Source organism: Episyrphus balteatus, chromosome 4 (assembly GCF_945859705.1).
Source record: "Episyrphus balteatus chromosome 4, idEpiBalt1.1, whole genome shotgun sequence".
In the NCBI taxonomy this organism is placed as follows: Eukaryota; Metazoa; Arthropoda; class Insecta; order Diptera; family Syrphidae; genus Episyrphus; species Episyrphus balteatus.
Genome location: NC_079137.1, coordinates 36495522 through 36520497, shown reverse-complemented (window position 1 = coordinate 36520497; position 24976 = coordinate 36495522). Strand labels below are relative to the sequence as shown.

Here is a 24976-nt window from a genome sequence, read left to right as displayed (position 1 = left end):
TCAAACAGGGACAACAGATATCAGAAATATATTTTTTTAAGAGAGAGAGAGAAAGTAAAATTATTTTGCAGAATAAACAACCATAAAAAGTCTAGACACGAACTCTGTGCATCCGAGGGTATTTTACTAGAATTTTACTGGTAAATAACTTTTTTTTTGTGAAAAAGTGAATTTGTCTTTTTGAATGTTTTTTTTTTTTTATCTTTTGCATTGCAACTTGTGTGTTCAACGAACATCCTCATCCTTGGTGTCAGAGAAATAGGGGTGACAAAACTGTCACCCAAGGACCTGAGGGATCTGCCTACCCACTTCCATGTTGAATGAAACGTGACTTTTCCTTTTTATTTTGTTTTGATGGATTCATAACCGGTGGCATAAAACAGTGAATCGTTTTCTTTGTAAAAGTGGAAGAAATACCCACATACAAAATATTGAAAATTTATACCAAGAACTATGCAACAATTATTTTTTAACAACAATACTAAAATCTGTGGATAACAAAAGTCCGTTTTATTCCTGAGTTATTCTTATAGTTTTGTTAATACCGCAAGAAAAAAGCGATCTGTGCGTTTTCAGGAATTGAAGCGGAAGAGGCTATGCAAGTGGGATTTCTCAATAAAACCATAATAAAATAACTAGCCATCAGAAAAAGAGACTCCAAACACCGTTGACTCGGACAAAACAGGTATGACGATTTCAGAAAAACGCTCTGCGAAGCGGGCTTCTCAAAATTCAATTGCTTGGCCATTTCTTGAGGAAATGTCATGCAATTTGGTACACTGAAGAAAATTAGTATATAGAATACGAAAAAGCTGTAAACTTTTTTTTAATTCAAAATGGCGGCTCCACAATGGCGGCCAAAATAAGCCTTAAATAAAATTTTATTTTTCAATAGTTTATAAGCTAGAAATTTGGATAAATTCATGTCAAAAAGGTGTTGAATCTTAGATTTAGGATTCATAGATTCATATTTCATAAAAAAAATTTGAAAACAAAGTCCTAAAAGTGCCAAATTAGTAAAACACACTTTTAGACCTCTTATTACGCTATTTCACGGATTTATTTTTAAAATGTCATCTCTGCTATTTATGTTTCATAAAAAATTTATATTTTGGAGTTAAATGCTTGCCAACTTTGTTTTTAAGTAAATATGAAAAAACATAATACCTATACCTAATGAACAATTTCAATGTTCATTAAAACTGGGAATTAATTTTTTTGGTAAACCATAATATACTTTTTTAATATACTTACGAAACATTATTAATAATGTGGAAACATTCAAAAACATTTTTGAATTGCTTTTATAAATTAAGTTTTTTGTTGAAAATTGAATTTCATTTTCTGAAACGAAACTTAAAAATTTAAGTAGTAAATAGACGACTAACTTCCACATAACGGTTTGCACGAACTTCAAAGTAACTTCTAAATACACTGGTCTGCAAAATTTAACTTTTTTTCTCCTTCAAATAATTTTTTGGTATTATAAAAGATTATACTTTCCTGAATCTAAATCTGGTTTCAGAAAAATTCTATCAGGTACCATTTTTGTAAAAATGATTTTTTAAAAATGTAGGTAGTTTCTAAAAAATCACCCTTTTAGATTCATTTGAACTTGTATAAAATTAAAACTATTTGTCGCATTGATCTCAAATATTGAGGACTTATTCCTCATAATATGACCTATCGATTGACACCAAATATATATATTTTGATACTACTGATTGACAAAAAAAAAAAAAACAGAAATAACGAAATCCTTTTTTAGTAAATCCTACATGAACAAAAACACCTTAGTTAAGAAAAATGTAAAATATCAACGCCCATTATATTTAAAAAGTCAAATATGCAAAGAAAACCATTATAAAATACATTAAACAAAATTTTTACGTGTTTTGTAATTTTATAACTGCCTTGTAAAGCTTCAGATTTGTTTCTCCTAGAAACAAAAGTATAATTCAGGATTATGAGATATTCGCATTAAAGTATCACAAAATTAAGTTTTTTTTTTAGAAAATCTCAAAAAAAAATACTATATCGCAAAAACCAGAGCTGACCGGAATTTTCAGAGTTCGGATTCAAAATCAGCACACTAAAGTTCATTAGAAAAGTATACTTTTGTTCTAGGGAGAAAGATATATTAATTTTTAGAGATCAGTTTCTTACTTAAATTAAGATATCTCGGAGAAGAAAAGAGATATTGAGAAGATTAAAATTGAATTTTAAAGAAAAAAATAAGTTCTTTCATAAACCATAACAATTTTAATTGAAAAAGATTATGTACAAATATGCCAAAATATTTCTTCGAAAACAGCGAAAAAATGGGTTTTTGAGATTTTCTTACTGGAATTTCTAAAAAACGTGAATCAGCATACAAAAATCCTTTAGAAAAGTATAGTTTTATTTAAGGGAGGATTTCCTTGCAGACCAGTGATATCACTTAGTTTAACATAACTTAGAATTTTTGAAATAAGAAGCTTATTGAAGTAAAAAACGATCAGTTTGGAATCTCATAGTGATAACCGCTGGTGATTTCAGTAACTATCTCGCAAACAAAGCGGGATTATTAATAATCACTCAAATATCAAAATCAAATCAATCCCAATCAATTGCTGGAAAGCGGAAGCTTTAAAATGCATGAAAATAAAAATTCACTCAAAGTTTTATATTCACACCTAAAATTTTTCCGCTTCACTTTTGAGTTTTGCAAATTAAATAGGTAGAAGGTAGATGATTTCAGTTTTGTTTTCTTTTTCTATTAGAAATCTTTTGTAGATTTGAAGAAACTTTGTTGTAGTTTATTTTTTTCGTGTTCCTATGTCATAAGTACCCGTCAGGATATAGTTTGACTCAGTTCAAGTGTTGATTCGTTTTTGGGTAGTTCATCTGCCCTTTCATTCAACTGTATATCATGGTAAACTGGCATCCAGTCAAGGGTAACGGTGTTCGTTGTGCTTATAGATCTGAGTTCATTTCGACACCGATCAATTAGTTTGGTCTCGTGACAATTGACTAAGGTCCATTTTCTTCACTCGGAGTTGAACATAACTTGAGAATTTTTAATATAAAAATTCTCAAGTTTTGTTCAACTCCGAGTGAAGAAAATGGACCTAAATGGCTTTGATTGCAGTCTTTAAAAATACCAATATTTTGGTTTATTAATTCAGATATATTTTGCAGCTTCTCAAACTGCAAACATTTCCCGGAAAAGTTATCTAAGTAGATATTAGATAACCCTAGCCCTAGTTCAGTCAATACCTATAGACTTGATCTTCATTGGATAACACCGTTTGTTTCCTTGCTGGAAAATCGGTTAGCACTACTTTGTTAAAATTAGTGGACGGGAGAGTGAAGTGTGTTTGAATGCCGCCGTTTATAACGAATCTGAAGGTTATCACTATAGGCGTCCCGGTTTAGGCTCACAGTCAAAATATCGGAATGTCACGAACGATTTGTTATTTTGGAACTCGGTTTTATTTTTTTTTGTTTTAATACTTAATTGCAATTAAGAAATTATATAAAAGTAATACGACCTGGGATATATTATTCGCATACGATCTTAATAGAACTTATTTTCTGATTTTGTTCATTTTTCCTGGGCATCTGCCTTTTTTAAGTTAAAATTATCAACAATTTCATTCATTAAATTTCAATACTTTTATTAAAATTTTTAAATTAAAATAAGCCCTTTTTTCCCACTGTTCATCAAAGAAGACAAACGTACTCCCAGAAATGGGACGAACAGAAGATGAACACGACCGACAACGCAGCATGAATGAATGAAAAAAGTTGTTTTTTTTTTTTTTTTTTTTTGGAATTCTGTTTGTGAGTTTCATTGTGAATTTTATTCAATTTGATTTTAAATTAAGAGCTGACCCAAATATTGAAGATGGACCCACTGGCATAAAGATACTGATCCTGATGATGATGATAAGATGAAATATGAATCTAGTTTTTTTTTTTTTTTTGTTTTTATTCAAAAATTCTGACAAACAGATGAATTGTCAATCTGTTACAAGGAGTGAATTGCAAGATATTATTATACCCTTTGGAATTGACCTGGAAAACATTACTTCATTTATCAAAATTTGACTTTAAAAGATGTTTGTTAAAAGGTGATTTGAGACTTAATAGAAATAACCTAATTATTTTATTTAAAAGGTAATGCCTAGACTCTAATTTATTAATAACACATGATGTTTTCAAAAATCACATGTGCCAGAAATTTTCCGTTTCCTTCTGCTTTTTTAACTCTGAGGAGGTATATTTATCCTTGAATGAAAGGCAAACACTTATTTTAAACGAGACACCATTAACCTGGAATAACTTAAGGATGTGGTGGTACTTTCATATTTTCTTCTGTGATAAAAAAAATAAAAAAGAATATTTGCTTTCTTGGCCTTTTCAATTTTTCATTTAAAAAAATATTTATATCGTATTTTCAGTTTCCATTTAAAAAGGACGAAAAGATATAAATTACAAAAACCTGCTCATTTCGTATTGATATACCTACCCGTGTTCTTAAATATTAAATTCATTTCTTAAACCTTCAAGTGATAAATACTTTTCACAATAAAAAAAAAATAAGCTTAAGTTCATCTTAATCTTGAGAAGGTCTTTTCCATTTTATCCCCTGTCCAATTGAAAGCCTTCGGATAAAAAGTTCTCTTAGAAAATATAACAAAATATTTATATCTTTATTTTTTTTTTTCTTCTGAATTCATGTTGACCAATACTACCGGCGATGCCGACCGACGCCGACGGTGATAGTTTTGAGAAAATAAAAATCCTCCTACATATTGGTGTTTGCAAGATAAATGCAATCGTTTGCCTCCGCAGGGGTTTTAAAAAGTTAAATTAGAAAAGTTCGTTCTGCGCATTCCATCGGAAATATTATGCAATTATAAGTGGTTTTCCTGTTTTGTAGGAAAAGTATGGGGTGTTGGGTTAGAGAGTTTAATACAAAAATCGAATAACCTGAAGCAATTATAAAAGATTTCTCTCTGATTGTAGAATTCAAAAAGGTAAATATTGTTAAGAGATTGATATGATAGCTGTTATATATGGGAACTTATGAGTAATGTCTTCCGGGTATTATGCTTTCTATAATATACAAGACAAGACATTTCAATTTCATCGCAGTTTTTCCATTTTGGAGGTCATATCGAGAGGATATTTTGATGATTATCATTTATCAAGAAGGAAATTTAGTACCGAGAGGGCCAGACAAATTAATTCATTTTATGAGCGGTATCGACATAGAATTTCACGTTCAACAGCAGGTTTAAAGTCCCTCAAAAATCCCCATATGACAAATTAATTCAGAGACATTTTGACAAGGGTAAACCTTGGATAATTTTCGAAAATCTTAAAAAAAAAAAATTGTGGTTTTTTTTTAGCTGAATGCATAGGCCTGTTCACTGTGATCTCATATCTGTAAACCAAAACTTGTTTCGGAACTTTGATCCGAAAATATCTGCTTTCGAATGGAAGAAAAAAAAATATTTCGATTGCACATAATTCAGTAACCCAAAATCATAGAAGCTTTTGGTTTTCAGTTATGAACAGAGCCTTAAGAGAACGTTCTCTTAATGTCTCATTCGATGGATTTGGAGAATTTTTTTTTAAAAGTCCGTTTTTTTAGACAAGTGGTAGGTACATCCCTTAAATAATTTTCGAAAATCTTAAAACAAAAAATTTAATTTTTTTAGCTGAATGCATAGGCCTGTTCACTGTGATCTCATATCTGTAAACCAAAACTTGTTTCGGGAATTTGATCCGAAAATGTCTGAAAAAAAGAAATATTTCACCGGCACATAATTAAGCAACCCAAAATCCTAGAAACTTTCGATTTTTAGTTATGAAAAGAGCCTAAAGAGACCTTTCTCTTAATGTAGTATTTGATGGATTTGGAGAAATTTTTTGAAAATTCAGTTTTTTTTAGACAAGGGGTACCCCATGGATAGTTTTCGAAAATCTTAAAAAAAATTAGTTAGATCAAAGATATCTCAGGATGACCCCAAAAGTTTCTTGGAGGTCTGTTTCTTGAAATATGTGCATTGTGCAACCAAACATTTTTTTTCTTCCTTTTTCTTCCGCCGTTATCTTTTTCCCAAAGACTCAAAATTGGTTTTGAATTTAAGATATGAGTTTTTAATTAATAGGTCTTTGCATTCAGGTAAAAAAATACAAATCTATTATTTTTTATTTTCGAACAAATTACAAGGGGTACACCTCTTGCCAAAAAAAAAAATATATTTTTAATAATTTCATCCAAATCCATTGAGTGAGACATCAAAAGAGAGGTCTCTTTAAAATCTATGCATAACTGAAAACTAAAAGTTTCTTGGAGATCTGGTTGTTGAGATAAGTATTTCCAAACAAACATTTTTTACTTGCGATATATGTACATACATAGGTACTCTATACATATATGAAGTTATGCATTCGTACAAAAAAAAAAAGTTACGATAACTTTTTTTCATAATATTACGATGGCAGAGAATGCCAAAAAAGTGGATCCCGGAAGTCCGTCTGTCTGTCTGTCAGTCTGTCTGTATAAGGAGCTACAGCCTAAACGGATGGACTGATTGACTTCAAACTTGGTATCTAGCATTTTTTGGAGCCTCTCCAGAGGGGTTTTTGGAATTAATTTTTTTGGACTGAAAAGAACGGTATACTTGCCATATACCGATTTTAGTATAGTTGAAATAGCTCAAAAACAGCTCCAACGATTTTGTTTAAAAAATCCAAATGCAAGTTTTAAGACAAGGTCTATCTTCTAATGAAAAAATTTTTTTTGAAAATCATTATTAACGGTACTTGCCATAGAACGGTTTTTTTTTGTAAATCCGATATTCTCCGAAACGGCTTATTCGATTTCAACGAAACTTTTTGTGAAGAAGCATTAATATAATTTTAATATAAGCTAAATATAAAATTTCGAAAAAAATAATTTTTGGATTTAAAAAAAAAATGTTTTTTTTTTTTTTGAAAAATCAAATTTTCGAAAACGGGACGTTGTATTTTTTTGAAATTTTGTTTTTAGATGTTGATTAGTGATTTCTACAAAATGGCATACCGATTTTATTTTTTTCCAAAAAATTATTTATAAAAAATTAGTTTTTTTAAAAACGGCTCTAACGATTTTGAAAATTTTTTTTTTCTAAAAATACATCTTAATATATCAATTAAAACTGCATACTTGTTTTGAAGGGCAATTTGATTTCAGATTTTGTTTTATTTTTTTTTTTTTTAACGAATTTAAAGTTTATTTTTTTTGTACCTACATATATTTCAACATTAAAAATAAAAAGTCTTAAAAATTTAATCAACTTGAACTCTAAGAGCAAGTTCGTGCAACTAAGTCGTGCATTTTATTTTTAACTCTTTCTTAGGTACATTGCGAAGCCGATATCTTTTGACCTAAGTCACGAAACTGGTTTTAATTTTAAGATATGAGTAATTTACAGCCCTATGAATTCAGACAGTAAAATACAAACATTTTTTTTGCAAAAAATCCTTGCAAAAAAAATACATTTATAAATTTTTTTTCTAAATCCATCGAGGATAAAGGTCTTTTTCTTATATGTTGAGTCATATTTAATTTATTAAAGTTTTGCAAACATCACAGTGACCCACTAATTTCATCCTCCAAAAACACATTAAAATAAAATCGATGAAAAAAAAAAGTTGATATTTTGTTTCCCACACGACCAAAGAAAAGTAGAGGTATACATACAAAAGATGAATAATTCTTTTGGTTTATTTATGGAGTTACTAAATATTTGCTTCGCTTCAAGTAACGAATCAACTTTGTCACCATCCTAAATGGATTTTTATTCTCTTAAATAAACCGCATAGTTACTGCAACTATGTATATAATGTTCACTTAATTAAAAAGCCACCTAGATCAATGCCTTCTAGTTTCATTAAACCTAGTTACATGTGTTCATGTTCATCTACCAATCGATCAAGGATCGAAACTTTAACCAATTTTGTAAAGCGATATTGTATGCCTACACTTTGGAAAAGATTCGGTTCATGGAAATGATTAGTCTTAGCGGCCTGGAATGTCAAGGTTCCCATCATTAGACTTTTCAAATATTTTAATAATGGGTGAACCGGATCAACACAACCATGTCAGAATTTGGGTTCTGAAAGAAAATTTCAGAAATCTGACCTTGAAATTCGCAGACGTATAAGTAATATCAGTCAAAAATAACCTGAAGTACATGGAGAACACTTTATTGGGTTGTTCAAGTTCAATCCGCATTCGAAATTAGCTACATGTCATGCACCAACGTGAAATGCTCGGTGCTTATTGCATGTCATGTCAGCTTCAGAGTGGCTATCAGCGTTTCATCAAGCTACATGCGATTTAGCTTCATGCCATTTAACTAGCATGTGATCTAATAACATGGGCATATTTTCATATCGCGGATCCAAGGAAGCCTTATTAAATGTCACTTACATATAACATATCGTTGATCTATTTGTACAGTTGAAGTTAAAATTTCGCAAATATTTTGTGTGTTGTACATTTTGAATTTGTTAAAAATCAACTTGCCATATCAAAAAATACCAATAACCTTCCCCAAGGCCTCAAAAAATAATATCTACTTATCATAATATTACCTTGTTTATATCGCAAGTTTATAAATCAATGAAAGTCTAAGTTTCCTGCACTTTGCACTCTACTATGCATGTTTTCTCTCCGAATCACCTTGAAAGTGCTTATTTTTTTTTTTTTTTTTGTTTTTCTGTTTGTTCACATTTAAAACTCATCCTGAGCACCTCGGCCCCTATAATATTAAAGACCGTGAATAATGTGGCAATCATGTGATTGTCATTGCAAAATATGCTCCTTTTGTTGCTCGATACAAATTGCAACACGACTACGGTCGACGCTGCTGCACAAAAGGACTATCGTCGTGGTACAAGGTAGTATGGCAAAATGGTGTGCCTTGTAAACATAAATTGCTTATTGCTAAATTGTGTCATTATTTTGTTATTTTAGTCAGGATTTTGTTTCCGATGATGGTATAGTGGAATAGTTGTGGTGGTGGAGAAAGGTAGAGAGAGAATTTCTTTTGTTTGGATGAATTTGCACGCGATGGTGCTATTATTGAATAATTGGAAGGATGGCAAATGCATGTGTGGAAACAGACGGCTTTAAATGAATTATTCACTCATGCAGCAATTTTTTTTTTTGTTTGTTTATTATATGAATTTATTCATTTAAATTTTTAAATTCTTGTGTTTTTTTAATGAAATTGTATAAAAAGGATATGAAAGAGGATTGGTGTAAAAGCTCCAAAACCCTATAAAACTTCATTTATGAATGTTGATGTACCTAATGTTCCGTCTTAAAAAAAATAAGCTTCTCATTAAAAATTTTAAATTTCGTTAAAACTCAAGTAAAGTAAATAAACTATAGTGGCAAGCATGGTCAATATATCGATTTCCGTTCTAGTTTAGAGACACCAAAAACTTAGTGCGACAATATTATCTTAACTACCATCAGTTTTTGGGTCAACTTTCGCCTTTATACCCTCCCTGTGGTGGTTAGCTTATCCACCTAACTACTTGTACACATTCTTTTCAGTCAAAAACTCTGCAGGCACATTTAGAACTGCAGAAACCGAACATTAAAAAAAAGACGAAAAAATAAATGGCCCGAACTTGTTCAGAAAAAGATTTCGTACAATTAAGCTCTTGAGGTATATACTTCCGGATACATGTACAACAATATTGCGCCAACACATCCAACCAACGTGTAGAACATTTTTCTTTCCAAAATTGTTTTTCTTCTTTTTCGTGTTTTTTTTTTAATTTTTTTCTTCAAACAATTTCACTTGGAAAAGGAAACACTTAATGCATTTTTATACCCACAAATGTGAGAAACCATCGGAAACGAGTACTTCAATTTGAAAGAAGACGAAAAAATAACGACTTTTAATTGGATAACCAATTTACGTTGGTGAATAAGTGTTCCTGCCGAATGTTGAAAAGCAAAAAAAAAAAAAAATGCTGGTTGAATGGATCTAAAGTGTTGACATTTTTTTCAAGCGATTTAGGTGCTTGGCATAAAAAAGGAGGAACCATAATATGCTTAGATTTTGGAAGAAAAAAATAATGGAAAAATGTAAGGAAAAGCGTATTATTGGATTATACTCTTTTGTGAGATTCAGATTTGTAACGGTTGACTTACCTACTGACTTTTTCTCTTCAACATATTTTTTGTTAGATTATGTTTTAAATCAGTTTAAAGTTAACATACATTAAGGAAAAAACCAACGTTAAGCACATTACACCATATATTGAGGGAGATATCGTTGCTTTTTTGGAAGTGCTTTTGTTAATTACATTTGACTCAAGAAAGTTGATTACATGAGAACAATCAAACCCTTTTGAATAAGACTTCCTTGGTACGTAGATAATATTAAAGTTTATCAACAAAATACAAAATATAAATAAAATATACGAGTGAATCTTACGAACTTGATCTTATGATAAAAGGATTCTTTGAAGGTTACAGCTTTTTATGTTAATATTCGTTATAATAATTTTAGTTTAATTTTAATATTGATTTTATAAGAAATGTAAAAAAAATAGAAAAAGTTGTTTTTAAAATTACGAAAATTAATTTTGAAATTGTTCTATTCGCCAAAGGAAGTATACCATTTGATTACTTGTATAAAAAAGACATTCCTGGAGACATTTCTAAAAAACAATATTTTTTTGTATACAGGGTGTCCCAAAAGTAATGGATCAAACGAAATATGCTGATAGGCCAACTTTAGGGCTCTCAGAATTTGGTAACTTGTTCATCCCAAATCCTTACGGTTTTCGATTTAATGCAGTTTTTGTGAAATTTCGAATAATGCCGACTTTGAAACAGTATTTTGCTTCCTCCGCTCATAATTGATTTTTGTTTTTTACAATTCTTTCACTAAACCATTGCCTAATAATAAGAAATAAATAATTAATCAAAATATTTTTTATTTCATTCGCCATTTTGCTGCAAATTAATTAACAGTTCCATGATTTATAAAAACTCAATTTCTTACTTTTATTTCAGAGCAACACCCTGAAAAAAAATTGTTTGGTGTGACCCTGGTTTATTATTTTGAAAACTTGCCGTGTTATTGCAGTTTTAAAAAATGTATAAAAGATTCCAAAGTTGAAGTTAGAACTAAAGATATTACAATTTAAAAGCAACAAAACAGGGTCTTTCAGAGAAAAATAACAAAGGAAAATAAACAAATTTTCTCGACTGTTGTTTGTTTATTTCTTTTTGAACAAAAGCCTCGATTTTTGTTTGTTATTTTGCTCTGAAAACCTCTGTTTTTTTGCATAATAATAAACCAGGAACGCACCATAAAAATGTTGTTCAGGGTGTTGCTCTGAAATAAAAGTGAGAAATTGAGTTTTCATACAACATGGAACTGGTAATTCATTTGCAGCAAAATGGCGAATGAAAAAAAAATATTTTGATTAATTATTTATTCCTTATTATAAGGCAATGTTTTAGTGAAAGAAATGTAAAAAACAAAAATCAATTATAAGCGGAAAAAGCAAAATACTGTTGCAACGTCGGAATTTATCGAAATTTGACAAAAACTGCATTAAATCGAAAACCGTAAAGATTTGGGATGAATAAGTTACCAAATTCTGAGAGCCCTTAAGTTGGCCTATCAGCATACTTCGTTTGATCCATTACTTTTGGGACACCCTGTATATGTGATTTTTTCACTTTTTTCATGAAAAATGATTGTTTTCAATTAATTATTTTTATACCTTTTACGTACTGTAAAAATTTAAGTATATGGGGTATTTTTGAAATTTTTTTTTAATAAAAGCTTATACAAAATTTTTAACTTACAAGTATATGACTATTTCAAACTTTAGCAAAAGTTTTTTTTTACCGTTTTCAACCCTTTTTTATTTTATATAAAAAGTAAACGAAGATGGCTCAAATGTTAACTTACTCTCAGTTTTAATACTCCTAAGTTAATTTTGCAAAGCAGTAAGCTTTAATTTAGAGTTTTGACCGGTCTAAAATCATCCCCAATGGTCAAGTCCCAAGTCTTCTCGAGGGCAATTAAAATAACATATTCAAACTAGGCAAGAAAAAATAGAACACCATACAAAAATGTAACACAATTTGGAACGGAAAAAGATCCTTTAAATCTGTTTTTAAAGCTTGATCACAAGACATGCATTATTTTTTAAAGAGGAGATAGTAAAATTTCCTATTCTTTTATAGTAATCAAGTGATGTTTTATTTAAGGAAATGTCTTTAAAAATGTATTATTCTCTCGTTATTTACTTTGACCAACGATGCGACAAATTAAAAATTGATAGGATCCTATTTTTTATAGCTAATCTCCCCTCTGTACCATCTTCATAACATACAAGAACAATAAAAATGTTAAAAAAACAACAACAACAAAAAAAGATGCCGGTTCAAAGGACCATTTATCTACTTTTATTTTTAACTTCTTTAGGTGTTGGTGTTGACTTTTCCATTCAAAGGCACACAAGGGAAATTAAAAATTTAGCTCACACAAAACAAACATACATACGTATTCTTCTTAATCATAGATTAAAACTTAAAGCTTTCAATTAAATTGATAAAAAGTAATTTTTGAACCTACATAAATATAACATCTATGTTTGCTGGTATGCGGGTTTAAATGATTTCATAAAGTAGGTTCTGTCCCCTCACAACATTTAATATTATATGTGTATGTATGTCCTTTCTCAAATAATTTCCAGAGCTCATTCTGTAATTTATTGCTACCGCACAGAGTAAATGTACAATGTACATAAGTAAAATTGCAAACTTACCACAAACGGAAACCGGAATTACAGTACACACCAACCCTTTCTTCCTTTCACATTTACAATCATCAACAAACAACCACATTAACACTATATCCATTACGAACACGTAATAAATAACAAAACTTCTGGTAGGTATATATGCAGATGGCTGAAATGGGGGCGCGGATATATTTATAACAAGTAAACTATACACATACAATATACATACATACATTCAGTTAAATGTGAATGTTTGCGATATTAAAGCAAGTTCCTTAAAGGATACAAAACACACATCAAAAATTGCAAAACGATCATAAATCAATTAATTTCTAATTTTTCTATGCGTTGGGATATCCCTTTATCGGCAATAATATCGAACATGCAAAGAGAGAAAAACATATTCTCCTTGGGACCAGGGGCGTACGTTGAGTTGTCGGGGCCCCTGGGCAAGACTAAATCTTTGGGGCCCCTTTGATATAGAAAATAAGAACAAATAAAAAAGTACGTATACTCCCACTTATTATTTTTTTGGGGGCCCTGATGTACCTATCATTTGTTGGTCGCTAAAATTATGTAAGTAATATGTTTTGGGGCCCCAAGATAATATGTAATTTTTCTTTCAAAAAATCAATTTAATACTTTTTTCCTTAGATGAAATATTATGTGGCTGGCTACCAATTCACTGAAAAATAAAATTTGTCTCTCTTGTGTCCGAAGTGATTCATGTCAAGTATTTTATCTTTTTGCATCGATACTTTTATAACCAGTTGTCTCCTTACGGGGCCCTGAATGGTTGGGGGCACCGCACAATGGGACCAAACGACCAAAACCATCTCAAAATTGGTTTTAACAAATGTGATCATTTCAAAAAAGTAATGATTGTTTAACATAATAGAAATGTGCGCCATTATAATAGCATACATCGTTTTTAATATATTTTGGATAAAAGTAATTAAAATGAGTCTCGAACCTTACATTTCAATTTTTATTGTTTTTCGTCCAATTTTATATAACAGTTTAAACTTAGTTTTCTTAGAAGTTTGTGAAGAAACCTTATAAGTGTTGTATATCAATAAAAAGGTTAGAATCTCTACTTTATAAATCCGTTATTTGCTTTTGAATGTACTTTAAATTGATTGCTTAGAAAAAATAACAATTAATGGGAAGTAATTTGGACAACTTTAATTTTCAATTGTAGATTTCTCCTTTGCCGACGACTGCCGATGTCGAGTCATGAATGAATTTAGAATCTCATTTTACTCAAAATTAAGGAATAAAAATAAAATTTTGCGCATTTTTGCGCCATTTTGATTTACGGTAAAAAATGTATAAAATAAAAATTTTCCAAAAATGTTTGCAAATTTTTTTTTTAATGTCATCTACAGGGTGTCTCAAAATTAATGATTCAAATGAAATATTCTGATAGGCTATTTAAAGGGTTCTTAAAATTTGGTAACTTGTTTATCCCAAATATTTACGGTTTTCGATTAAATGCACTTCTTGTGAAATTTCGAAAAATTCCTACTTTAAAACAGTATTTTGCTTCCGTTGTTCATAATTTATATTTGTGTTTTTTTAAAAATATGTCCCTAAAACAATAATTGACAATTAAGAACAATTGACAAATAAAAAAAAATATTTCGCTACAAATTAGTTTAAACAAAAGCCTATGTTTTTTATTGTTCTTTTTACTCTGATAAACCTTGTTTTGTTGAATTCAAATTATAGTATCTTTCATCCTAACTTCAATTTCCGAATTTTGTATACTTTTTTTTGAAAACTTTGATAACTAAGCAAGTTATAAAAATGATAAACCAGTTTCAAAATGTACAATTTATTTTTTAGGGTGTTGCTCTAAAATAAAAGTAAGAAATTGAGTTTTGTTAAAACTGCTAACTAATTTGTAGCGATATGGCGAACAAAATAAATAATGTTTTGATTAAATAATTGGTTCTTATTTACCAATGTTTCAATGAACGTTTGTTAAAACAAAAATCAATTATGAACAGGGGAATTAAAATACTGTTTCAAAGTAGAAATTTTTCGAAATTTCACAAGAAGTGCATTTAATCGAAAATGGTAAGAATTTGAGATATGTATTTTAAATAATTACTTTTGGGATCCCCTATAAAGGGAATTCCCAACAAGCTTGACCATCTGAACGGATTTCAAGTCCCATTTTCTTCCGCAAATCAAAATCTGCAGATTTGATTTTATTAAATTTCATCCCATTTTTTCAAACTATTATTTTTTTACGCTATTTAAATTCTTATCTCAAGCTTTTGTTTTATTTAAAAAGCCTTCTCTATATAAATTATAAATTATTTTCATATTCTATATCGTTTTAATACTTTTTTCCTCTTCATCCCTTTTTTTGTTTGAGTTTTATAAAATACACAATAATTTTGATTTTATTAAGAAAGTGGTTAATTTAGTCTCTACGCTTTTGGATACTTATCCCTTTCACATTTTTTCTTTCTTTTCTTACTTATAAAATAAATTCTACCTACAATGAATTTTATATTATCTTTCATTCGTATGCTTTTTTTAAATTAATAATCTTTTAATTTTTGCTTTCTTATCAATATATTACATATATATAGGATAACTTCACTTACATTAAACACAAATTACAACGACTTAAAATATAATTTTGTATAGGAATTAAGCCATTAATTGATGAATTTGAGCTTTTTTTCATAATTTCTGTTTTTGAAAATGTTATAATAAATACATACATAATTTTTTAGTTCTGATTTTTATTCCATGTTGAAGCATATACATTGTAGTATATTTGTGCCAAATTTCAAACAAAAATATTAAGAAACAAAAAAGTTATGGAATTTTGAGATGATTTACATCGTTTGGTCCCATAGTGCACCGCCCCACTTGCCCCAATGGTGTGTACGCCCCTGCTTGGGACAGGGGAGGATTTTGATTTATGATTGGCAAAGGCTCCTGGAATTTTACTGTTGTTTTTTTTTTTTTTGATAAATGTGTCAAGTGTTTCCTGATACCAGAAAAGAAATTCGAGTCCTTTTTTTGTTTTGTATTTCAAGTTTGAAACTTTTTTTAGTATTTTTCTTTTTTCTAAGTAGCCCCCAACGCCTATTTACTGTCAAAGCCACCTACTAAACATAATGCACCACTGTTTGAACTACAACATACATAATATGAGCAAACACACGTGCTAGAAGGCTTAGCATTGGCATTGGCCAAGTGCAAGGACCTTTTTCGTACCTTTGCTAAAAGTGGAGGCTCAGACGGGAGTATTCTCTTTTATTAGAGGAAATGTTGACAGGTGAAATTCGATGGTTCGTAATTATCCACTTCTGTGTATTTCAAGTGTCATTATTTTCTTTTTTTTACTCTCCCATGTACTTACCTCATTTATATATTTTTTCTTGTTACACTTCACTCTGAGGCGAATGATGGATGGATTGATGAGAGCATCAGAGCCTTTATATCCAAGGCACAAAAGCATACTAAGAACTCGAACATGGGGTTAAATCGCTTAGCTTTTTAAGTTTATTTTAATGGATTTGACCTTATTTCACTTGAACCAAACTCAATATCCTTCTTGTTTTGTCGTTGTGTAGTCGTCGTCATCGTCGTTGTAGTGAATTTCATCCTTTTGGATGTTGTCGGCTTTGTAGTTGTATTGGTGCGGTCGTTTTTGAACTTGACGTTGATAATGTTTGTTTTTTTTTTATTTATTTATATTTTTTTTTGCAAAGTTTGTTGCCAGGGTTCTTTATGTGCTGGCAGCTGTTTCTGAAGCAGGTAATTATAACAAAATATTATATACAATTTTTTTGTTGGATCGTTGAATTTGTGTTGAGCTTTTCTTAAGACTTGTTGACTTTTTTTTTGCTGTCATTAAGCTGGGTGAATTGCATTCCTTTAGAAATTACTCTTGAAATTAAAAGTTTTGTTAAGTTGAAGTATTGCCAGCAGACATAATGATAAATTACCTATTTTTTAAACGTTTATTATGTTATTTATTTTTTCCTTGAAAATTGAGGATTTTGGCTATTTTCAATGCTGTCTAATACAAATACAAACCTTTATAAAATTAAGTTCCTTAATCTCTAAAAAAAAAATATGATATTATATCTGAACTTGAGAAGTGTTTTTTTTTTGTATTTAGATGAAACGAAAATTATATCATAACATATCGTCCAACATTTATCGTTCTATAGATATTTTATTTCTTCTTGATTTTGCATACGTAGTATAACCTTAAAAAAGTTAGGAGATTGAAAATTATTACTGAAGAATAAATAAAGAAGATCAATCAACTTGGAACACGCTAAATCTGATTTTATAAAAAAAAAACACGTATACGCCCGAGTGTACACCTTTTCCTAATTACGTTTGAAGGAAGGCACTTCTTTTTGGTGAAAGTTTTGAAATACTAGTACACGCAGCTAACTTTATTTTTATTGAAATTTACCAGTATCTAGACGAAGGATAATACCCATTTCAGCTACCTCCAGGTAACCGATCGAATTATATAATTTTAGTAGGTAAAAAATCATCAAACTTTAAGCAAACGTATACCTATAATTATTTAAAATACAAGAAAATGGCTTATTTTGATTTTCAACTAGGAACCACTATTTGATAAACGAAAACTTATAATGTCCATCTCATTAAACACAGTAGGTACATAATCACAAAATCAAAGGATACGAATTGTATACATAGTTTGAAACTCCACAAATACATTTTTATGGAAAAAGAGGTCAATGTGTCCTTTTTTAATATCTACCATTTCAATTTTCATAAAGCTATCTGGATTAATTTAATAGAAAAATGTTAACCCAGAAAAGAACAAAATGACAACACATAAAATTTGTCATGATAAATACATATCCATCACAAGTCTTATATTTATAAAACCTCACAATACACAAGTACGAGTGAGGCCCGATGGGTTATGCAGTGTTGCTTATTCAAATATGAAAATGCGTTAAATCGCCTGAAAAAATAGAAAACACACATCTACCATGACTTACATTTTAAAATAAAAACAATATGCATACATAAAACCTATCACACTTTTCGAGTTATTGAAATGCTGATGTATCCTATAAAAGTGCAATTTTCCTTGATTTCATATGAAGATAAAAATATAGTTTGAGAAATAACGTTGTATTTTTATGCAAATCATACGTTTTAACATACACATAATGGAAATCTGGATGCACAAGCAGATTCCGAAATATCCTTCAGTTAAATCTTTATTGAGTCTTCTATATTTTAATATTTTCCTAGATTTTACTATACTATGCATAAGTTAGTGAGGTCGAATAAGGTTTTGACATCAAAAAAATTATTAACAGGATTTTTGTTTGCATTTTATTGGCGTTTTCAAATCAATTTATTGTAGTTCTTACTTGAATTCACATACCTATTCATAATAAAAAAAAAATATAATCTTATTTTACAATTAATCATTAATCAATTAATTTATCTAATTTTACAATTAATTTTATAAGAAATATAAAAAAGTATTAAAAGTTGTTTTTCAAATAACAAAACACCTTTTTAAATGGGTTTAATCTCCTTTAGATTTTTTGTATAACAACGTGTTTTTTTTTACAAAAATTGTATTAAAAAAAATGTTTGTACATAAAAATTTTAAAACATAAAAAAAATTATATGCCGTTCAGAAAAAATTGCTGGTCAACACATTTAAACTAAATTAAATAAAAATCCACTGTTTCGTTTTCAACAAATAAATTTAAAAAAAGCAAGAATTGATTTTTTTATACTTTCCAAATTTTTAAATTAAAGTTGCTTAAGAAATTGGTTGTCCACACATTTAAACTTATTTAACGAAAATCTATTATTTTTTCAAAAAAAAATTCATTAAAAAAAATTATTCATCCAAATTTTCAAATATTAAAGTTGCTAAAACGTTTTTGTTCATAAACTTTCACGAGAAAGTTTTTCAATACAAATCATTAGAGCAGTTTTTATGAAAAACAACCTTTTTACTTGCGACATAGGTACTATAGGGCAATTTTACAGGCCATTACGTGATGGAGAATGCCAAAAAAGTGGGTCCGGCAATTCTGTCTGTCTGTATATGTATACCTCCAGCTACAGCCTAAACAAGTCAAGTGATTTTCTTCAAACTTGGCAGTTAGCAGTTGGTGATTCCCTAGAGGGAAAATTGAAATTTTTTTTATGACCAAAACTAACGGTACCTGTCATATAATGGAAATAGAGAAGTTAATTTTTTTTCAAAAACTGCTCTAACGTTTTTGATAAAAAATTTTGTGTGTAGTATTACATAATACCTAATAAGAGCCAACTTTTGAAATAAAAAAAATATTTTTTGTACCGTTATTAACGGTACACGGTTAAAAATTCTGGAGTATTTTTTAATACAGCTCTTGTATTAAAGCAATTTTCAATACAAAAAATATTACATTTTAATACTTCCAAAATATTAAAATTATTTTTAATCTTTTTTGTATTAAATTTCAATATTTAAGTATTAATTTTACTACTTGTAATACAAAAATTATTAGAAAACAATCTCCGTGGGTTAAATTCTAATCTTGTATTGAATTTTAATGCCGCTGTATTAGATTTTAATATTTTTGTATTATATTTGAGTATATTGTATTACATTTTAATATAATTGTATTAAAATATAATAAAAATTTATTAAAAACTAATATAAAAAGTATTAATTTGTAATGAGAGAATATTAAATTTTAATCAAACGTCAGCAGCCACAGTACACATAATAAGGTAATATATTCCGAACGTTGTCTAAATTTGTTTGTCCAAAATGGCCACCAATCTGTCAGGTCGGCCTTTAATTTTTATATTTTAATCGCGGTAAACAGGAAATTTATTTTTGTGTTAATTTATAAAATGTCATTTGAAAAAATTATAAATTAAAAAATAACCAATTTCTTTGTGTTTCTTCGCGGAAAATGGTGAATAATTGTTAACAAATTAGTGGTGTGCACGGTTTTTGGTTTTTGTGCGTTTTTCGTCGGTAAATAAAAGAAATAAGATTTGGAATATATTACCTTTTAATGTGAACTGTGGTCAGCAGCAGCCATTTTAAAAATTAAAAAAATCCATTGTTTGAGGTACCTTTTCTAAAAAAAATATAATTAATATTTGTTAATTTGTACTAATTTGAAGGCGCTTTGTGTTTTTTCGAAGCAAAACACATACATTGCAAATGAATTTTGATCGGCAATAAGATTTTACATGCCGGAGTTTGTGAAAAATGTAAAATAGAAACAATAATATCACCATTATTATATTATTTATGATTAATATTTATTTTCAGTAATGAATTTAGGAAAAGAATACTTATTATTAACTTTAAATGCATTTGGTGTTGAATTGAAATATTTTTGTATAATCTTTTAATAAAATTCTTATTAGAAATTAATACGAAAAGATTAAATTTTAATATACAATAATTGAAATTTAATACATTTGGTATTAAATTCTAATTTTAATACATTTTTTATTAACTACAAAATTTTAATATTTGTCTTGTATTAAATTTTAATACATTTCTGGTGTAGACCTATATGTAACCCAAAAAGTATTAAAAAATACTCCAGATTTTTTAACCGTGTACCTGTCATAGAACGGTATTTCTGGTTTCTGAATATCTCGTACAAAATTAACCCGATTTCAACTAAAATTTGTATACGAAAGCGTTTAGGTAAAGGCAATATTAAAATTTTCAAAATAAATAAATAAAATTTTTTTGGATTTTTAAAAAAATTTTTCAAATTTTTTTATTTTTTGAAAACAGGTTGGTGAAAAATTTTGAAATTTCGTTTTTATGCGTAAATAAATTATCTCTTCAAAATGGCATACCAACTATTTTTTTTTTAAATGTTAGAAATTTTTTATATATAAAAAATATTTTTTTAAAAAAACGGCTCTAACGATTTTCGAAAACTTTTTTCTAAAAATACCTCTTTATACAATTAGTAATAAAATGGCATACTCGTTTTTTTGTAAAACATCATTTCAAATGGTCTTTAGTCAATTATGAAGCAAATGCTTCAGTTGTTTGAGCTGTACCTCGAGATAATAGACAGTCAGACACACAGACCCACTTTTTTCTGTCATTGGTGTTATTTTTGTAATCAGGGAGTCATAAGCAACAGGAAGAAATTAATTTCAAGTGGTAACCGCAAGTCCTTGCTTTCGTGAAAAAGAACACAAAATTTTGGCTTGCCACATGGTTTGGTTTGTTTAGATGGTTACCTCAATAATTTTTAAATTCGTAAAAATACGCCTTTTTGAGATCGTCTGTTGTTGTTTGGGAGCGGATAAAACGTCTGTCATGAGTATTTTTTAACCAGGGACAAGAGGGAGTCAGGATAGTTATTATTTCAAGTGGGTACCCTCACTTACGCAATTATAAAAAAGGTACTTTTTCAAAAAACTTTTCTGCAATACATGCTGTCAGACTATAGTTTTCGTCATCACCACGATTGGTACTTATTAAAATATTTATTTAATTTGTTACCTCTCACACAAATAATCTGCGGCCAGCTCTTTAACTAAATCGTGAATTTTATTCTATTCTAAGTAATTTTTTTTTATAAAAGAGGGAAACAGGCCCCTCTACCATCTCCCATAAAGATGTTGAGGATATAGCCTCAGTTGATGTACATGCATGTCCTGACTAAACCCCTGGTCCCCGAAAAATGGTTTACCTATACCTTTTTGAAAACGGTGTTTAACTTCATCAAACATTTTTACTTTAAGGCAATACCTAAAAATGGCCTCATAAATCAATGAGGAAAAATTTTAAACCTCTTGGGGCGCCATCTAGTGTCAAAATAAAAATCTGAAAACATTAGGAGATTTGTTTTTATTATTAAGAAATAGTTTTTCCACTTAGGAACTTTAATTCAAAATAAGGAACGTCCTATTGTACATATCTATCCCTTTGTCCTCTTATTATCTGTAAGCATACCTTTGTCCTTTATCTAGGTTTTATTTTTGAACAATTTTGTAGCCCTTTGGAGTTCTAAAAGGTTCAGGCTATAATTTAAAAAAAAATTAAAAACTTTATTAAAGAAAGGATTATATTTATGATTCAGTTCATGATTTTGATTTAATTCTACTCGTAAAGAATTATACAACTTTTTAAAAAACCTGTCTATTTTTTTGTTTTCTGTTCTTAATGTATAAACATTAAAACGTCTACCCACGTAAAAGACAAAATAATTAATATGCTCCCAATGTCATCCATCTCCTTTGAAAAAAAAAAAAAATAATAAAACTTTGTACATACATACTTAATTATTCCTAAACCTCGAAGGCATTTTATTTATACGTTCATCTAATAAAAAAAGATTTCCATCGTTAGTCTTAATAACTCCCATTGGATTAATTAACTTTGTAACCTAACTGCTTTTGTCATTCATCCTTGAATCCATTTAATTTATTACGCTACTAAAGATAGATGTTCATTTACCATATCCTTATTCTTTGACTCTCAATTGAATATTCCAATAAGTCTGCTCAAACTCTGGATATTGACACTTTTTATTTGACAGAAATCAATCAAATTGGCAGCAAAAAAAATATGTACCATGTGAGACCTTGAAAACAAGTAGGATATATTTTTAATTTTGAAAACATTTGAAAAGTTAAGTAAAAAAACAAACTCCCTCACTCATTAAACTGCCAGTACCAAGGTCAACAAAAAAGGACGAATGGCCTTTTGCAATTTTTCAACTGATAGACCAAGGCAATGTAAAATCTAAAAAAAATAAAAATCTAATCGGTGTCAAATATAATTATTTTTCTAAATTGTCAATGGCACAGCTAACAAACAAAATAGACACAAGTAAACAAAAACATCCTCCAAGGAAGCACCTTCGGATGGCGGCTCAGCTCAGACATTTTGTGAGTTTGCTCAAGGCCTTCATTATGCGTCCCGCCTTTTTCCACTTACATCCTCCTCCTGTTTTCTGCCTCATCACCGACCCATGCAAACAAACAAAAAATTCGAATTGCTCTCTAAAACACAAAGTTTACACATACACACGCTATATAACCCAGGAAGCGAGATGTGGTCTTTCTGTTTGAAAGTCCTAAGGCACGCGTCCATTGTGAGATGTGAACTTTCGGATAATAGGTATAGCAAGTGAATGCGAGACTGGAAACAACATCCGCAGTGCGACATTTGAATTTTCCCGCTACACATTTGGAGGCTTTAAAACAACCACAAAACTGAAGGTAATGTTATTATTTACTTGGGATGGAACTGTTCAACTTTGCCATTTCATATTTGTTAAAGGTTTATTTTCATTAGAAGAGACAGTGAAATTCTTTTGAGTTCGAGATACAGGTGCTTTAAAGGCAATTTAAAGGTTTCTACAAAAAAAATGTATTTCAACAGTTTAATAATCCTTGTCAAAGAAAACGCTGAAAAAGTAGGTTTTTCTTAAAAAAAATTATTGGATTAGTTTGAAACTGAAAACATCAAAATCTGTAAAGAAATTCTAACTTTTGAAGACTACCACATATTTTGGGGCAATTTAAGTTTAAAAAAGACATTAATCTAGCTTAGGTCCAATTTATTCACACTCTATTAAATTTAAAGTCGCCATTAAAAAAGGGAAATTTTAAAATTTGTATGCGATTTGACAGTTTTATAATTTTTAATGGAGCCTTTAAAAATAATGGAGAGTGAATAAATTGGGCCTTAGTCATTTAATCACATTGATACATTTGTACCTGCCCTTGTCTAAAAATTCGGAATTTTCAAACATTTTCCCCAAATCTATCGAATAAAACATCAAAAGAAAGGACTTTTTAGACTCTATTCACAACTGGAAACCAAACATTTGTAGGAGTTCGGGTTGTTGAATTATACGGTGTTACAAAAATGAGATTTTAAAATATACGCGGGCGGAGACCTATCACATTTTGTAGAGCTAATCGCACTGATTACGAAACGGTCCCTAATAATCCCAAAATCCGGAGTTAGGGGCAAAAAACGGTTTTTTTTACCTTCACCCATTGAAAAAAATCTAGCCTCGTCAGTTTCTGATAGGAGATAAATAAACCTATTCAACAATGTATGAAACATGTAACTCGGTTAAACCACCTAGAATTTATAAGCTGTCAAAGTTCAAAAATTCCATTTTTTTCGTCATTTACCCAACTTCGACATCAAATTAAAGTATATATTTTCACAACAACATGCTGTTTTAAAAATATATTCTAAAACAATATTTATTTCCAAATCAATAGAGTTATTTTTTATGAAAATCGGTTTAAAATTGGCTTAGAAAAAAAAATTTTACGATTTCAACCCAGATACAGAAATTCGAACTTTTAGGTATAGAACAAAAATGTAGTTTTGGCACGTAGTAGGATAACTTGGGCGCCAGGATTTGATAACGGGTTTTTGTAAAGGAGGGGTCTATCTCCCTCCGTTTAGGTGGGAGGGGCAGTTTTCTAAAAAAAAATTATCAAAACAAAAAAAAAATTATTAAAAAACAACGGCAACACTTACAGTGATAAATGATACCATTTCCGAAAGACAAAATTGTATATTTAATTTTAATTTTTAAATCAATATAATATAACCAATAGTTTTTGAAATAATCGATTTGAAAGTTAAAAATAGGCGAAACTAAATTTTTTAAAACTAATTTTATACTATTTTTGTCCAGACTGTGAATTTTAATAAAAAAAATTACTCACACAAAAAACTGCCTCAATTGATTCCTTATCGATGGGTGAAAACTATATGTTTCTATAGTTTTTGAGAAAATTGAAAAAATTATTTTACCAGATTTTTCTTTTTTCAAAATATTTTTTGTTTTTATTTGTTTTTATTTTTCAATTTTCGAATTATATGATAACAAAATCAATGTAAATTAAAAAAACGACGAACATATTTTTTAATAATTTAAAATTACCATACAAGTTCACTAGGGTGTATACGTACTTTTTTATTTATATTTAATTTAATATTATTTTAGACAATTATTGTTTAAATTTTTTTGTTAGATTAATGTTTGCAAATTAATTAGAATTTAATTAATTAATTTTTTCGTCTATACAAAAAATGAACCAAAGTAAATTAACCATTGTATGATGGGTTTTTGAT

The 24976-nt window shown here is 29.1% G+C and overlaps 1 protein-coding gene and 1 long non-coding RNA gene across 3 annotated transcripts in view; both read right to left on the bottom strand.

Moving 5' to 3' along the window:
• LOC129920207 (uncharacterized) overlaps positions 1–24976 on the bottom strand; it is a 115534-nt gene that overhangs the window by 68341 nt on the left and 22217 nt on the right. The window lies entirely within an intron of this gene.
• Positions 15761–17374, bottom strand: LOC129920209 (uncharacterized). Its single transcript, XR_008773208.1, has 3 exons — positions 16809–17374; positions 16220–16749; positions 15761–16166 (listed from the first exon to the last, which is right to left on the bottom strand). It is a non-coding gene; the product is annotated as an uncharacterized LOC129920209 (long non-coding RNA).